Raw genomic sequence first — 5256 nt, 5'->3', positions numbered from 1 at the left:
TGCTGCATAGAGCTCACATGACGGGGACAAGGATGAGCCGGTTCTTTGGGGGTGAGGACAGGTGTGTCAGATGTCTGGGAGGCCCAGCGAACCATGTGCATATGTTCTGGGCATGTCCGGTGCTGGAAGGGTTCTGGAAGGGGGTGGCAAGGACGGTGTCGAAGGTGGTGGGGTCCAGGGTCAAACCAGGATGGCGGCTTGCGATCTTTGGGGTCGGGGTAGAACCGGGGGTACAGGAGGCTAGGGAGGCCGGAATACTGGCCTTTGCGTCCCTAGTGGCTCGACAAAGGATATTAATTCAATGGAAGGACGCGAGGCCTCCAAGCGTTGAAACTTGGATTAACGATATGGCTAGCTATATTCAGCTAGAAAGGATCAAATTTGCCCTGAGAGGGTCGGTACAGGGATTCTCCAGGCGGTGGCAACCTTTCCTTGACTTTTTAGATCAGAGATAGGCGTACGGGGTCGTGGCAGCAGCAACCCGGGGGGGGGGAGGGGGGGGCAGCAATGGTCGTGGGGGGACATGCACGACTGTAACGCGGGCAAGTCTGCTCGCTGCTCATGTCTGAAACTGTAGGCTGCCTTGTTTGTTAAGTTGTTGCTTGGGGGGGGGGGGGGGGGGGGGGGGGGGAGGACTGGTGCGCGCGAGAGGGCGGGCGAGGGAGGGATATTTGCCTAGAGGGATTGTGTTGTAAATAATTTAAAAATTAGTAGGGGTAAATGTCTGTATGGAAAAACTCTTTCAATAAAAATTATTTAAAAAAAAAAAAATGAAAATAAGCTGAGGGAATGGTTGCTGAGGGAATTGGAGCTGTCCTTGGAACAAACAGTTAACATTTGTTTTGTTCCAGTTCCAAAGGAAAGAAATCACTTTGCTCAGAATTGTTACTCTAAGCTCAACTCCAGATCAGTCAGCACAGTGGAAGAGACCGTCTCCAGTGATGAAACATCATTGTTTCTTGGAGTAATAGCAGAGAAGAATTTTGTGGAGACATCAAAAAATTCTCCCGCACTTAAAATAAATGCGGCCGATGAGGAGAAATGGCTGCTACCACTTGAAGTGAACGGTACAGTGGTCCAATTGAAGTTAGGCACTGGTGCCAAAGCCAATTTAATCAGCATGACTGATGTAAAACATCTAAAAAATCAGCGGATTAGAAGAAATCACGAAATATCTCTGCGAGATTATAATGGTTCAAGCATTAAATGTTATGGTGCCTGTGACCTGAGTTTGGTGGTGAAGAACACAGTTAATTTCGTTTGGTATATAGCATCCACAAAGGATTGGATCAACTCTCCAACGATTCTGAGAACATTATCAGCAAATTCTGATGTGTTCACTGATTTTAGTGCACACCATTTGCCAACAAGATACCATTTGAAGAAGATGCATTATCTAAAGCATCAATACAATCTATTAGTAGTGAAATTGCTGAAGATGTAGATTTGCATTTCAATCTCATATCCACCCTACCACCCATATCAGATATGAAACCACAAGTTATCAAGAAGATAGAAGAACCTGCCAATGGGGTAAATTCCATGGTATGTGTGAAACAAAAAAATGGTGATGCTTGGATCCCAAAGATCTTAATGAAAAAAGTGTGCATATTGTAAAACAATCATTACCGAATGCAATGGACAGCCAATGTGATCCATATCTTACAAAATCACGTCACAAAAAGGTACCATTGTCACATGTTAGATCACCAGCAGAGTCACTTATGATTAGAAGGTTGCGTACCACAATTCCATACTTGGAAAAGGAGGAGAATGCAGTGATACTGCAGCAAATACAAAACATTAAAACAAAACAAAAGCAGTTCTATGAAAAAGTGTCCAGAACTTTACCACCTCTTAGTGATGACATTGTGAGAATACAAGTTTCGGGCAATTGGTCGAGAAAAGCCATTGTACTTGAAGAAGTACCACCTCGTTTCTACAATTTACGGACAGAGGAAGGGTTGGTTTTAAAAAGAAATTGTCGTGCGCTCTTGAAAACCAGAGAAGACTTTCACAATAACGTGATGGATGACAAATCTACGTCAGAATTAAAGTCAGCTGCAATGTCAGACAATTCAGCAGTTCCTGAGCGTGAGAATGTCGTGGAGAACATTGAATCTACAAGTTCTGAGCAGCAAGGTCAAACTTGGAGATCAGCCAGAGTCAGAAGAAAACCTGATCAACTCAATTTGTAGATTTGGACAATTTGTACATACTATGCTTGCTGACCATGTGAGTCTATATGTTTTTTTTTGGTAAACCAGTTTTTAAAACTTTAAAGAAAAATATTAATACTGTTAGACTCACAGGCTAATGATATCACATGTAAATATACTGATGATAGTGTATTAATTTATTCCTTCAAAGGAAAGGGGATGTAGTGAGATCATGGTTGTGTTGTAATTCACCGACTGACCACTAGGAATCTCATTAGTATGGAAGTGAATGTTAGAGTCAGGTGACCTCAGACTGACTAGGGAGCTGGGAGAGAGGGGTTGCTTGTGCATGGTCACATTTATTCATCTGTTGTTTGTATATTTTTGACCCACAGTTAATGTTACTAAATTATTTATAGCTTCAGCTACAAGTGTTCTTGTAATATAAATCAGGCCATACGACAGGAGCAATACAGAAAGGATTGAAGGGATGATCTGGAGAAAGAGCGTCCGTTACTAAAGATCAGGGAATCCAGTCCCAATTGCGTTCTGGCACCTCTGGGAGGGAAGTGATCACAATATGATTGCAGGTAAAAGTTAATTACAAAGGTGTGAGGGGCACATTGGTTAAAATAGATTGGGAAATTAAACAAAAATGTATTGTGGCAGATGAGCAACGAACCTACATTCCATTTTGAAATAAAAACTAAAATGAAGTATGACATAAAAAGAGACGAATAATAGTGCCTCGAATAGTCATTTTGAGTGAAAACAGAAAATGCTGGGAAAACTCAACAGGTCTGGCAGCACCTGTGGAGGAAGAAACAGAGTTAATGTTTAAAGTCCAACTCAAGACATGAACTCTGTTGCTATCTCCACAGATGCTGCCAGGCCTGCCGAGTTTTTCCACCATTTCCTATTCTTATTTCAGATTTCCAGCATTTGTGATATTTTGCTTTTATTATAATCATCCTGAGGATTGGGGGTGTTTCAGGTACCAGTCAAGGATGACCAAAACAAAAGAGGGGTGAAATAGAATATGCAAATAAATTAGTCCAAACTATATTTGAACAATATAACTTTTACATCTATGTCAAAAGGAAAAGCAAAAATAAACTTGGAGGTTGAGACATGATAAATTATAATGGGGGATAAGGAAATGGCAGAGACCTTAAGCTAGCAACTTGTGACTATCTTCACAGCAGAAGACACAGTAAAAAAAAACAAAAATGGTGGGAATTAAGAGTTGACTGAGGAACTTTAATTAATACCAGTAAAGCAAAAGTACTGGATAAAATAAATGGGACTGAATGTCAACAAATCCCCTGAACCTGATGTCTACATTCTGGCATTCTTAAAAAATGGGGGCTGCAGAAATATTGGTTGTGATCTTGCAAAATTCCCTTAATTCTGCAGCAATCGCAGTGGATTGAAAAATAGCACATCTGACACTGCTATTCAAGAAGGAGTGAGTGAAAAAATGGAGAGCTAAAGGCCAGTTAGCCTGATAGCACTTCCCACAAAACTGTTGTAATACATGAAAGAAATCGTATTATGCCATTTCAGCAAGTCTGTCTAAAAATGATGGTCCATTAAAGTAATATTTGCCCACTCAGAGTTCAGTTTCCATTAAGTGCTTGCTGAGAGAAATATCACCCTCTTTGTGTTTTTGAAATGATGAGTTAATCATTTTGTCAAGTTGGCCACCAGGAAAAAGGACATATCATTAATATTGATTAGATCATTGATAAAGATGGAACATAATGATGTTGAGCATGTGTTCCTAAAGGGGGTTATGTTTGTAGCTTTTGAGAAGAAGCCAGGTTTCCATTTGTCGTAAGTCGATGCTCAAAATCATGCGAGAGGAAGTAATTTATGAAGTTTACTGCCCACGGTAACATTGCATAGGTGACTTCACGGTGACACTATAACCTGAAAAACTAGAAATATCAACAATCATGGCTTTGCCCTTTGCGTGGGAATGAAGAGAATCACTCCATTTGCATTGAGAGATTGAGAAAGTGTCAAATTGTCTTCTTCACTTTGAAACCAAATTGGTAACTGGGCTGTGACCGCGACGCTGCAGCAGTTTCACATCCATTGCAGCTTGCCTGACCTTTAGCACACTGAAAATATTGGTATGTGTTTCTTTGTTTTATGCTTTAAAGCTTGCTGTTCCCAGGGTAACCTGGCAACAGAGAACTAAAGAACAGGATATTTGTCAATTATTGCTGACTTTGGACAAAGATGACTAATTGAATTCTAAAATGGACATGGTGAGCGCAAAGCAAGCTGACATTTGTACACCCAGAAGTACATTAGATCAGAATTACAACCTGTGATGATGAGCTCCCGTGCCCCGATCTGTCATCACACCAATTGCTTTGATGGTCTTGGTTGACGGAAATTACGTTATACTTCAAATTGGAAAAAAATAAGATTGTTCAAGATATGGATTTAGCAGTTTCTGGAGTCTAATTTGATTAAGATTATTAAGTGCATGATCAATCCTCTGAATATTTCTGTATTTTTGAGCAAGGATGTAGCAAAAATATGGGCCAGAATTCTCCAGCCGTTGGGATTCATTGACAAGCGACGGGAGTAGAGAATCTCACCGCCAGCGAACAGTGCACTGTCGAGAACCACATGGCTGGGAGACTGGAGAATCCTGCTCACGATATACCAAGGGCGCGATTCTTCCAGAGAGGGAGAAATCGTAAGGCTGGCGTCAAACCCGCCCGGATTTGACGCCAGCCTCCCCCTCCCCGACCGGGAACCGATTCTGGTCCCTGGTCGGGGCTAGCATGCCGCCGCCGTAAACTCCGGCATCGCGGGCTTTAACGAATTTCGTTAAGCCCGCTTGCCAGAGTTTGCGCCGGCTGACGCGTTACATGACGTCAGCCGCGCACGCGCGGATTGGAAGACTCCAACCCGCGCATGCGCGGATGACGTCATCGCGCATTTGCGCGAAATCCGCGCATGCGCGGGCCGGGATGCCCCTCAGCCGCCCCGCGAAGTGATACAGCGGTGCGGCGGAAGGACAAAGAGTGCGCGGATATCGGACCCGCTGCCCGCGATCGGTGCCCACCAATCGCGG

Source organism: Scyliorhinus canicula, chromosome 11, assembly GCF_902713615.1.
Source record: "Scyliorhinus canicula chromosome 11, sScyCan1.1, whole genome shotgun sequence".
Lineage (NCBI taxonomy): Eukaryota > Metazoa > Chordata > Chondrichthyes > Carcharhiniformes > Scyliorhinidae > Scyliorhinus > Scyliorhinus canicula.
Note: the sequence above shows the minus strand (reverse complement) of the source record.